At 28.5% G+C, this 13,981-nt stretch overlaps 1 protein-coding gene across 3 annotated transcripts in view; it reads right to left on the minus strand.

Moving 5' to 3' along the window:
* LOC111613955 (calcium-independent phospholipase A2-gamma-like) overlaps positions 1-8,957 on the minus strand; it is a 32,858-nt gene extending 23,901 nt beyond the window's left edge. The window contains exon 1 of one of the 3 annotated variants that reach the window (XM_023355306.1): positions 8,747-8,957. The gene's annotated coding sequence lies outside the window, so the exon portion shown is untranslated. The remainder of the gene's footprint in view (positions 1-8,746) is intronic. The other 2 variants (XM_023355304.1, XM_023355305.1) reach the window with 2 other exon arrangements.
* Between the last annotated feature and the right edge of the window lie 5,024 nt (positions 8,958-13,981).

Genomic DNA, 13,981 nt, shown 5'->3' on the forward strand with positions numbered 1-13,981 from the left:
GGACAACAAACAATATTGTCATTATATAAGTTAAAGCTAATCCAGCAATTTAGATTTACCTTTGTTACAGACTCAAGTTTTTGTTATATTATAAATACACTTTGTATTTTTACACAGAGAACTAATTATAAAATAACTTACTTAAGTTTTAAGCATTTCAATATAACTGATATTTAAAAATTATTTTGATTACATGTAAACTAAAATATTTAAACAAAACAAAAACTGAATATTTTATTGAAAATTTTATTATTCTTTAAGTGTAGCTGAATAGTTACAAATTATAATGAAACTACAAAGTTTTATATATTACAAAAATTGTTTTAAGTAGCAAATTTCTTTTTAGCTGAACATTTTTGTATCTTTGCATAAGAAAAGCATTGTATTTGAAAGATACAAGTATCTTAGAAATTTATGTTCTTAACATCTAAACATTTGCTATGTTTACTATTTAAAGAAAAAGAAAAAAAAATACAAATTGCACCAAGTAGAAATCTTTAGAATGCTACACTTTATAACTTAAAACTTAGATTGATGGAAGTACTATCAAAACATGGCAATTTTAATTTGGCTTGCATCACTCATAGAACTTTAATGACCTGTACAATATTTTTGTACCATAAATCATTATATTACAAATTTTTATAATGTTAAAATTATAAAAATGAAGGTTTACAGAATTCACATATTTTAACTAAAACTGCATGATAAAACTGCATGTTTTAATGTTAACAACCACATGTTAATGCTGTTATTAATGTAATCGGAAAATAAAATTATGATTATATTCATCAATACAGCAATATATAACAATAATAATAATTTCTTGTAACATTTCTCAAGTGTTTACAGTTTACTTTATATTATTATAAGTTCTGCCAATTGCGAACAGTTACAGGAATAAGTGTAAATACTTATTTAAACTATAGTTTTATATTTTATGGTACAAATTTATATTTGCTTTTGTCAGTTCCAGCAAGCGTATCCTACTACATGCAAATTATTTGTGTGATATAATTCAATATTGTCAAATAGATGACTAGATAAATTTGTTGATGCTCATCAACAGCCAAATTCACATATCATTACAACCGAGTCAGACTCCGCACGTAATCACAACGTAACCAATGAGGTGCGATGGATATTAATACAACTATATCCAGTTCGTGACTGGAATGTAAAATCAACATAACATCGTTACAGGCGAATATTTTATAAACTTTTACATTTATTAACTTAAAAAGTATTGAGTATTTTTCTTTTAATATGTTAGTTTTAATACTGCTATAAATCGCATAAATTTATTTTATAAAATACATGATTTTTAACAATAAAGAGCTACTTTATACTTACTTATGGAAACTTAATTATGACATAATAAAAATAAGATTCATTGAATATTGCTAGCTATATTATTTAGAAAATTTTTAAAATTATAAAAAAGAAAATTACACCAATTACAGTCGACCCTCCTGTAACACTGTTGATAATTTCGTTTTATATGAATTCCATGTTGTACGAGTTACTTAGATTTTAAAAATACATGAGCTGTTCACAGCCAGGCACACACATTTGTAAAATCTAAGTGACTCGTACAACATGGAATTCATATAAAATGGAATAATCAACAGTGTTATAGGGGGGTCGACTGTATAGGTATTCACTAAATTATTCCTTTTCATTTTTTTTAATAATATCTAAATAAGTTTATATATGAAATTAATTTTCCTAATCAATTCATTTGGACAGTTTATATAGAAAATATTCAACTATGTATAAAACAATATGTACAAAATATAGCATTTGACTGTATATATAAGGAGAGATTCTTTAAAACGTATGAAATGAAAACATTACGTCAATGTCAACATGATAAAATCTAATTAATCTATTTTGATTTTTTTAAGCTAATTTGCTATTTTATGGAGAAGAAAATTGAGTGAAAATTTACTGATATGTTATTTTCCTTTTAACATTGTTAAGTTTGAATTCAGTTGAAAATTTAAGTATCAAAATCCACATAATTAAAAAAATAATACTTTAAATTATCAAATAGATTAATGTATTCAACTTTTCATATATATAAAAATTTTGGATGAATGTCTACAGCTTTATGAAAAAACAAATGCATATATTATTGGTAGAAAAATGGACAGTTCTTAATATATTTACTTGTCTTTAAAAATTTATACTTGTTTAACAAAAAAAAACATAAAACAAAAAAAAATGAAATCATCATAACACCGTTACTGGAATTGGTCTATGGTTCTTTTCCAGTTTTTGTAGTTCTTCAAAATTAACAGCATCACTAAGCGACGCCTTAGTAGGTTTAATTGGACTTTGAGATTTTCTCTTTTTTACAAAATACAAACTAGCACCTATTATTATTAAAATCAGTGCAACAATCCCAAAAACGATTCCTAATATGTATCCAATTGGCAATCCTGTTTCACCTGGAAGTAAAAAAAAACACAAGTTATAAACATTCTAATACTTAAAAACGAATCATTATTAATATTCAGGATATAAAAATATTTAATTCTTAAATAGGTGAATCAGATTTGAGACAATTTTTCTAAATATGTTATCATCAATACAGGGTATTCCAAAAAGAGAATTACAATAATTTAAAATAGTAGCAATGTTAATTATTATCTGAGAAATATGCAATGTACTGTACACCAATTGTCAGTGTTTCATCTCCCATCTGCATCCAAACTTCTTGTCTACTACCTACTAGCTGTAGAAAGTGACAAACAAAAATGGCAACTCTGCCATATAGAAGGCATATTGTATTCTGCAGTTTGCAAAGTCAGAATCACTCATCATTATGCAAAACTAGTAGTCCACAGTAACTGTACAGTACAATTGTGGCTGCTGTGGGAGGAGCAATAACAGATATGCTATAGCATGTACTGTACAAGAAGAATTTGAGTATTGGTTTTATATGTGCTGTATGACAAGAGTTACACACACTGAGAAATTGTAATGGACAAATGTGAACTTTGATGTTTTAAATGTATATTTTCAGATAATAATGAGCATAATTACAATAACTTAAAACAGTAGCATTCTGTTGAAAGACACTGTATTGTTCCAATGAGTTTATTTTTGAAATGTTTAAAACATTCTAACTAATGTTTCTCTATTTGAAAAAATCTAAATATCTGCAAGCTGGATTTTTTATAACTATCATTAGGTTAATAATTTAATAGATCAAACTATGTAATCTGATCTAAAAGTAGGTGTTAGACTATCTTATGTTAATATTAATTATAAATTAATTTAGAAGAATCTGGAAGCAAAGATTGACCTAGAACAAGACTTAAAACCATCAACTTCTGCTTAATGTGTAGATATCATATGTTATCTGAACCTTTCTGATTACCACTAATTGATTAATAATTCAATCAATGAAGATCAATTAGTCTAATATTTAGAATGTAAATGAGCTACAGATATTTAGATATAAGAAAAGTGCACTTGGTCATTTACAAGCTTTGAAAATAGTTGTCAGTTTTTAAGTTCTTGATTACTAGAAATTAACTAAGTTTATTTTGATTTACTTGAAAATTAAAAATAGAAACTTAATCTTATTGAAAGCAAGTTTTTTAATCTCAAAGTTTAAATATAAATTTTATAATGTTCATTAACATTTTGTTTTACATTTTTGTAATTTAAATTGCAATATCATTTCTTCAAATATTCAGAAGTGAGTCAAGAACAGACCAAAATGACATAAAAGGACCAACAAAAGGTCAGTCAGGTCTGTCATCATTATGGAGGTCTAGGTCGACAGTTTGTTCAGTCATATTTTTAACTTCAATTTTAAGTAATTACAAATTATGAATTTCAAAATCATTAAATTATTATCGATTTATATTTAAATTTGAGTCTAATTATTGTTTCAATCATAATTATTTGTTTAAAATTATACACATGTATAATTTTATGTGAGATCCCAGGCTATAGTTTATAGAAAAAAATAGGGACTGAATAATCCAGGGAATTGATGAATTTATTCCAAGAATTAATGCTTCAAAATTGTAACAAAAGAGAATTTAGAAGAAAAAAATCTAGCAGGAAGTAACCATATAACACTTCCTTGATGACAATGCTTCATCTTGTGAAAGTCACTCACAGGAAGAAAGAGAAGAAAAAGTCTAATTGGTTTACAGCGTACCACTCCATCTGACATTACCATTTTGGGAAAAGAAGTGAGTCAAGAACAGACCAAAATGACATAAAAGGACCAACAAAAGGTCAGTCAGCTCTGTCATCATTATGGAGGTCTAGGTCGACAGTTTGTTCAGGCCATCTAATCCAGTTTGTTGTCGTACAATTCAGGACAGTCGACATAATGGAAGTTCAAGAGAGAGAGAGGCAACATCCTCTTGTTTATTGACCAATTCAGCACCACAACAGACAATCAATAAGAAAACTGAACTTTAAATGCATCATTAGTGAAAACAACTCTTCCTAATGCCAGACAGAATAGTCACCATCGAAGACATCATATGATTTTGAATATTTATCCACATATGCCTAAACGTAAACTCTCTCTCTCGAATATATAGAATCAGTTCATAGGATAGAAGATAAGAATAATACGTTTGATAAGAACTTCAACAATAAAATATTCGATCGCAAAAATTTTTCAAAGTTTGTATTTATTTTGTATAATAGTTAAGTATGTAATCACAAATAAATGTAATTATGTTTAGTTTAAAAATGTCATTAAGAACTTCCTTCCAGACCACCCTGACACTCTAACTTTCTCTCCTCCATCCATCCACATTCATCATGCAGAAAAATGGAAGACCAAGGTTTCTTTCTTTTCCTATAAAAATAAAGTGGTGTCAGAAGCCAGATTGTGAAATGTGTGAAACACTCCCCTTTCATATTAAAACTGTTACTTCTAAAATAAAAGTTTTTAAAGATTGTTTTATTTAAAATAACACATTAAAAGTATTACTGTACTTTATCATCAATAAAATTCAAATAATTAATTATATATTAAGAGATTTTCCTTTCATCATCTTTGCTATTTTAGGTGACTTTAGGCCAAATTACAGTTAGATTACATTATTAGTCTAATGATATATAAAAGCTGGATTTTTTGGCTACTTACAAAGAATTATCTAATCTACACTGGTATTCTGAAGTATTGCATGTCTACTGTAAAATGCATTTTTTTGCTAAATCTGATAACAGATACAAAAACTTATTCAAAATGTTGAACCAGCATTTCATTATCCATACCTGCAGTTTTATGTCATCCATTGATATAAATGAAAGGTGTGTAGTAAACTGCTAATTTTGATGTCAACTACTGCTGTGTGCCATTTCAGCTTGAAAGTGTTGTGTTGACAATTAATGATACAATATGCGAGAGCTGACACCTACAAAAAGGCATCAAAGTTTTACACAAGGAAGATCTGAAAACGATTCAAGTCACTCAGACTGAACTGTTTGTTCTGTTAATATTTATAACATTGCAGAGTATTAAGATACTTGAAAACACAGGGAATTTATCCTGTAGTGGATAACCATGCATATTATTGTCAAGACAAAACAAATTTTGAGCCTGTTTAAACCAAAAATGATTTGCTATATCTCAGATATGGCATAGAAAGCATCAAAAGCAATGGTCTAAATCCATGTGTTGTTTGTAAGAGGCCATATGAAGTGGATTTTTGCACAGAGGTTGAGAAGAACCTTTACTAATAGATAAAATGAAAAAGACAAGATTGGCATGAGTGAAAAAGCATTGCAATTGGACAGAACAGTAGCAATATGTTATTCAGTGATGAGAGAAGTTTTTCAATATTCAGTAACCAGTTTGGCAATAATGTACAATGGTGTTAGAAAGCTTTTTGTTGATGGTATGGCACAATGAATTTGAATCAGTATGACATTGTCATTAGCCATGTTGTCAACACAACCAGAGATGAATTTGGATTGGAACAACACACTTTTCAACAACATTTGACATACTGCCACTGGGAATACAAGTGATGGATTTGGGCTGGAAATTTAAATCTCAACCCAATTGAGAATGTGTGGTGTCTCGTGGATCTTGAAGTTCAAAAATCATGGCTTTCAATAGAATGGGAGCTGAAAGTAGCAACTTTATATGGTACTGTAACACTAATAATGATGTTATTTGAAGCCTGATTGACAGCATGCCAGAGAATTTGGATTATTATTAAAGCCAAAAGTGGTATCCAAATACTAATCAATATAACATATATGTACTAATATATAAATATATTTATTTCATGCTTTCATCAATACTTTGTCTAAATTTTTTTGGTTTAACTTTTCTTTAAGCATATCATCAAAACAGGTTTCTACATTTTCAAGCACTGTATTGTATATGTCAAGTCATGTAAGAGTAAACCAAACTTTGCAGCTGTTATTTCTTTTCTATATTTATTACTGCTTATTGTTAATATATAATCCCCATCATAGGTAAAACCTAAATTATTAATATTCCTGACAATTCATGTAAACTAAGCAGGTGTACAATACTTTAGATCATCATCAGTATATAATTTCAATCATGAAAATTTTTTTGATAAATGATGAGTTCAATTACATTATAATAAAATTCATCTGGTACAAATTAAACCATTATTTTCACTATGCAAGATATCAATAGTTACAGAAAGTACTCAAAAATATTTATAGTAACACAGAACTTAAAATTCACTTAGCTAATGAATAAAAAAATTTAATCTTCACTGTTAAACTTTTAAGCCTGCATTCAAAAAATTATAATGCACTTTTTTCATATAAATAAACACAAAATGAAAAGAGATTGTTTAAAGAGAAAAAGAAAAATTGTTTATAAGTATATGTAAGAACTAAAGCTTTATTTACAGTTAACAATACAGTATATACAATAAAGTAAAACTTTGTTTTCATAAACTAAATATTGGTGAAAATTAAGCTTTATTTACAATTATCAGTACAGAATAATAAAACAACATATTTAAGACAGAGAAATTCAATATTTTTCAGATATACATTCATACATAGAGACTTTATGAAATGAAAGAAGTTAATAAAATAAGAATCAAGAATATTGAATGAGTAGAAGAATTAAAGAATTTATTTTCATCTCTAACTGTAGTATTTTACATATACTCTCAACCCAATAATTCAACATTTTTTTTTTTTACAACATGGTATTGGCACATATTATCTGGTTAATTTATATTACAAAAATATAATTTCTTATTATNTAGTGTTTATTTGTTGAAAATTTATAAAATTTTTTCAATAAATAATTGCAAAAAAAATTGCTCATTTATACAGCCAAAATCATAATTTAAGTTTATATCCTGAGTGTAAACAACTCTTTAAAACTTACTTAAAAAAAACCTCTATAAACACTAAATACAAATATTTCACTCTTAGGAAAGCAATTAAACATTGAAGAATAAATAAAATCACTTAAAAAATAAACTTACACTATTAGATAATTCTTGAGAATTCAACGATCCTGCTTCTGCAGGATTACGGAATTCTCAAATATTATCTAATTGGAATATATCCAACAATCCCAACAAGAAAGGAAACTTATACTATGTTAGTATTAAAAAGAAAATTAAATAACATATTTCACAAATCCATGATAATTAACTGTACAATTAATGATTTTTGAAATACCGGTCCGACACATCCGAGAAATTTTAATTATATTTTTGTCCGAGTTCTAATTCTCGAAGAAGATGCATCTATAAATACTAATTCTAAACTCTTAATTTTATTTATTTTGTTTCAACATAGAAACATTTACTAAGTAAAGGTATACTACAGTCGACCCCCCATAATACTGTTGATTTTTCCGTTTTATATGAATTCCATGTTGTATGAGTCACTTAGATTTTACAAATACATGTGCCGGGCTGTGAACGGCTCACGTATTTGTAAAATCTAAGTGACTCGTACAGCATGGAATTCATATAAAACGGAAAAATCAACAGTATTATGGGGGGGGGTCGACTGTATTGAGGTTTGCTACATTGTTGACTTCAAGATAATCTTCATATTACAGTATTTAAAGATAACACACAAATGCCGGTACAATTACTCATCTAAACGAGACGAATGGGACCTTATTAAAGTCATAGACTGTAGCTCTACATGGCCTCCCCAAAATTGGCCTACTTCTGGGTAGCATCAATTCACTAAGACTATCACATTTAACAGTTTAGCCCACACGATTACGCCGACTTCGATTAGATCACTCGATGTCACATAGTTTTAGAGAGGTGCGGGGATGCCGAGGCGAGAGTGACGGCAAGCGCCAAAGCGCACAACTACACAGACAACAGGTAATAGTACCGGTACCAATAAACACCGATCTTTGGCGGCAAATATCTTGCAGAGTCATATGTAATCCATTGACAATTTTGCTCATACAGGGGATGGCAAATCCTCATTCAGATTTCACATCTTACCCAAATGCTGTTTTTATTTACTTACAGTAAAGGTGTGTATGTATTATACGTATGTATAATTTGTGTGTGCGTGAACACAAAAACAAATACACAAGACAGAGGGAGAAAATATATTCTTAAATGTTATTAATGTCAAAGACAGATTATAAAGTACAGGTTACTCGAACCAAAAATTGGGTAGAAGTTATCTTTAGGTAATTCATATATAAACAAATTACCTAAAAGTAACTTCTCTTTTCGAGAATCAACCAGACGATTAGGCTTAACTTACTCACCTGATTTAAAGCAGACATTGGAGAGATGCGTGGCAGAACTTTCTATATACAGTAGTTATTTATTTAAAGAATGAGCGCAAACATCGAGTTATGACAATTCCACTTACGATTTCTTTTTTTGTCTCCATATGTGATGAATGACGCCATAGATCAGACGATCTCCTCACTGGCCTCGTGCCACTCACGTGATCGGTGACGCAATTGCGAATGATGCTATTACCCACATCGGGTGATGTTTGTCGTCGACCTGGAATACCTCCAAGTTTATTATTACGCGAATTAAAATATTGTAAACATGTTTTTGATTCGTTACCCTTCAAAGATGTTTTTTTAAAAATCGATAAATAATATTTTCAAATATGTAAAATTTGATAGTTTTAGTTAGGAGCGTACATTTTTACGTCAAATTGATGTCATTCTTCCACTTTTATAATGAGAATATATAAAAAATGACGTCAAATTGACGTAAAAAAATAGAAAACCATAAACAGACGAACAAATAGAAACTCATTTCTGGAGATAAAAATATTAATAAATGAATTAAAGAAGTTTTAAATGAAAATATGCCATTTTCGTTTTAAAAGTATATAAATATACAAAGAGGTCTTTATCAGTTCAAAAAGTAATTTTGACAAATGATGATAGAAATTTTATTTTTAAATAATTAAGATATCGAGAAATTAGTTTTAATGAATAAAAAATCAAGTATAAGAAAAAATAAAATAGTTTAAGGCTGTCATTCTGATATGATCACACGCAGTAGCCCGTGTTCTGTACCAGTCAAATAGGTCACGGAGCGATGATCCATATCCAGAAATCTAATAAATGCTAATCTTCATATGAGTGGTAATTAGAATTTATGTAAATGTACAAATAATATGTTATAGAGTAAAAAATAGCGTAAGAGTTGCATTCTTTTCTGACAAAACGAATACTCTTACGCTAATTTGACGTCATTTTGCCACTTTCTCATTATGAAAATATAAAAATGACGTCATATTGACGTTATAATTACTATTATTCATGAAATATTTTGAAATAAATGTACTGTATATAAAAATGTTATATTTTTTGAATGAACGTTTCTATATTTTCACCAATAATTAGAGTAAGTAATAAGCATTTGATGAGAATTAACTACAGTCGAATTCTCGATCGAACGGACCCCGATTTAATGGATTTCAGAAATTACAAACCAAAACTTATAAGGTGGTAAGTTTTATCATTTATAAGTTAATTAAATAAAACCACGAGAAAAAACGAACGTCGAAACGATTTAGAACGTCGAAAACTGCAGACAGTAGGCATTATGGATGGAGGATTTGATTATAGGATGCGTTGCCTAATTAAGGCAGCTGATAAGCAAACCAATGACGTAGCCCGTTTCAAATAAGCAGACCATTTCATTATAATCCGTTTTATTTGAAACGGACCGTCATTGGTTTGTTTACGGATCCGTGGGTATTAAAGTTCTGGTTTTACCAGGCAAGGCATCAATAGTTTCATGCATTTACTGTATTTCATTTTCAACCAATGGAGAATGGGCAATTTTAAGATTTTCTGTATGGTAAAAATTAAATAGTCAACAAAAAATGATTGGAAAACACTTACATAAAGATCTGCTAGACCTTTATATTGGAAATTAATGAATCGTACAAAGCATCGTTCATTTAAAAAAAAAACACACGTTCCGGAATGCTAAATACGTTAGAGTATATAGGTTTATATATATTTAATTAAAATAATTTTTAGTTACAATTTTGAACTAAATGGCGATATACTATATTTAACATCGTATTTTTAAATATTTTAATCCTGAAATCAATATTTAACGTGACATAACGTGCGCTTTTAAGGTGACGTTTTAGAATTACGTTCTTTGAATACGCAATAAATAATTTATTGTTCGTGACTTCAAATTAATTATTCCTATATCCGTTTACATATTTAAATTTGGAAATCTCGAGATTCAAAACAAATAGATATTAATGTATGCATCGGCAGTGGCGTATCCAGGTTTTTGAGAATATGGAAGGCATTAGAGAATATGGGAGGTTTTTGAGACAGTTTCAGGGAAGCCAAAGCACGTAGCCCGTCATTTTTCGAAGAATGTTACTCATTTACCATAGAATTACTTTAGTCACCTAATCCTAATTATCTGACTTCATGACATTTTAAAATAATAAAACTGATTGCTTTCTTATCAAGGGAGTTCTGTACCACCATAAACATCCCGCTGGATACACCCGTAAATCAGATATATAGATAGAAATATCAGCCACTAGTACAAAAAATAAATATATATAGGTTTTAATTAATGAAGAAACACTTATCTTTACGTACAATACCTGGCAACTTTACACAGTTGGTTTGCTTATCCAGCTGTATTATAACCGCTTTATCAGACAACGCGCCCAGTATCTCTTCATCACCTCGATATCCACATAATATATAGCAGTAGCATCGCTGTTTCTATTTTAGACCATTATAAATTTATCTAGTTTTATCAATAAGCTTTGTTGTTCAAACAGACTTTTTGACAATCAATCATTTTATATAATACGATCGGGATCGTCAGAGGGGGTGGAAATTTTTCCTAGGATCCAGAGGATTAGTTTAGCCATTTTTAGATCATTTTTTCGTCCCAGTTTGGACAACAAACAATATTGTCATTATATAAGTTAAAGCTAATCCAGCAATTTAGATTTACCTTTGTTACAGACTCAAGTTTTTGTTATATTATAAATACACTTTGTATTTTTACACAGAGAACTAATTATAAAATAACTTACTTAAGTTTTAAGCATTTCAATATAACTGATATTTAAAAATTATTTTGATTACATGTAAACTAAAATATTTAAACAAAACAAAAACTGAATATTTTATTGAAAATTTTATTATTCTTTAAGTGTAGCTGAATAGTTACAAATTATAATGAAACTACAAAGTTTTATATATTACAAAAATTGTTTTAAGTAGCAAATTTCTTTTTAGCTGAACATTTTTGTATCTTTGCATAAGAAAAGCATTGGATTTGAAAGATACAAGTATCTTAGAAATTTATGTTCTTAACATCTAAACATTTGCTATGTTTACTATTTAAAGAAAAAGAAAAAAAAATACAAATTGCACCAAGTAGAAATCTTTAGAATGCTACACTTTATAACTTAAAACTTAGATTGATGGAAGTACTATCAAAACATGGCAATTTTAATTTGGCTTGCATCACTCATAGAACTTTAATGACCTGTACAATATTTTTGTACCATAAATCATTATATTACAAATTTTTATAATGTTAAAATTATAAAAATGAAGGTTTACAGAATTCACATATTTTAACTAAAACTGCATGATAAAACTGCATGTTTTAATGTTAACAACCACATGTTAATGCTGTTATTAATGTAATCGGAAAATAAAATTATGATTATATTCATCAATACAGCAATATATAACAATAATAATAATTTCTTGTAACATTTCTCAAGTGTTTACAGTTTACTTTATATTATTATAAGTTCTGCCAATTGAGAACAGTTACAGGAATAAGTGTAAATACTTATTTAAACTATAGTTTTATATTTTATGGTACAAATTTATATTTGCTTTTGTCAGTTCCAGCAAGCGTATCCTACTACATGCAAATTATTTGTGTGATATAATTCAATATTGTCAAATAGATGACTAGATAAATTTGTTGATGCTCATCAACAGCCAAATTCACATATCATTACAACCGAGTCAGACTCCGCACGTAATCACAACGTAACCAATGAGGTGCGATGGATATTAATACAACTATATCCAGTTCGTGACTGGAATGTAAAATCAACATAACATCGTTACAGGCGAATATTTTATAAACTTTTACATTTATTAACTTAAAAAGTATTGAGTATTTTTCTTTTAATATGTTAGTTTTAATACTGCTATAAATCGCATAAATTTATTTTATAAAATACATGATTTTTAACAATAAAGAGCTACTTTATACTTACTTATGGAAACTTAATTATGACATAATAAAAATAAGATTCATTGAATATTGCTAGCTATATTATTTAGAAAATTTTTAAAATTATAAAAAAGAAAATTACACCAATTACAGTCGACCCCCCTGTAACACTGTTGATAATTTCGTTTTATATGAATTCCATGTTGTACGAGTTACTTAGATTTTACAAATACATGAGCTGTTCACAGCCAGGCACACACATTTGTAAAATCTAAGTGACTCGTACAACATGGAATTCATATAAAATGGAATAATCAACAGTGTTATAGGGGGGTCGACTGTACTGTCATAAGTAAGGATATCAGTGGTACCAACTTAGGTTATGGGGAAATCAGCAGGATGGAGAAAATTTAGGGAGAGAAATAGTTTAGGAGGAAATGTAGTTTATCAATATTAGTTAGTGAAGTTTCAGCAATGAGTAGGAACTTCCAACAGCCACATAACTCATAACTTCTTATGCGTGAATTTTGTGGACAGATCTGGAGCAGTTTGCTCAACTGTGCCCATGCTGTCTACATCCTGAAGTGAAAATTTGTGTTTCTTTGGATGGTCAAAAGACATTTGTTTTTATATGTATTGCACATGGAACAAAACTATTTAGGGAGAATTTGTTTCAGTTTTTAGGTGGATTTAAAGTCCATTCATAGGTTTTCACACAAAAAATTGGCAATGCTGAAAGCAATGCATAGGCAGTGTTCTCCGACTGTAACAAGATAGCCAGATGTGATAATATCAATAGTTGAGAATTCTGCCCATTTTTAATATGCTATATAATTAAATAGCCCTGTCAAAAAGTATAAAGAGGATAAAGACATAAATGGATACAGATGATGATGTCCACTATCAGGAAAGAAAATGATCTAAAGAATTACTATAATTTCCCTAAGCTAGATCCAAGGCAAATACCTAGAAAACTAGCTTTAGCATTACATAGGCAGAATTAACTTTCAAATGAATTAAAATTTCACAATTTTTATTATTATTACATATTTTCTGAAAAACTTAAAAAGACATTGCAAAAGATACAACTTTAAAAATACATAATTGTTATTTGCAAACTCCAGCAGAAGTTTATCAGTTTTTATGTTTTCAGGAAAATCTAAACAATTATCCAATATATCTGTACAAGCAATGCTATTTGTTTCATACTAGTAATGGTTAATTTAAATTTTATTATTTTAAAATTAATCTTGTATTGATTTGTATATCATAGT

The sequence above is a fragment of the Centruroides sculpturatus genome, unplaced genomic scaffold, assembly GCF_000671375.1.
Source record: "Centruroides sculpturatus isolate CEXI.00-Female unplaced genomic scaffold, Cexi_2.0 scaffold2000, whole genome shotgun sequence".
NCBI classification, from domain to species: domain Eukaryota; kingdom Metazoa; phylum Arthropoda; class Arachnida; order Scorpiones; family Buthidae; genus Centruroides; species Centruroides sculpturatus.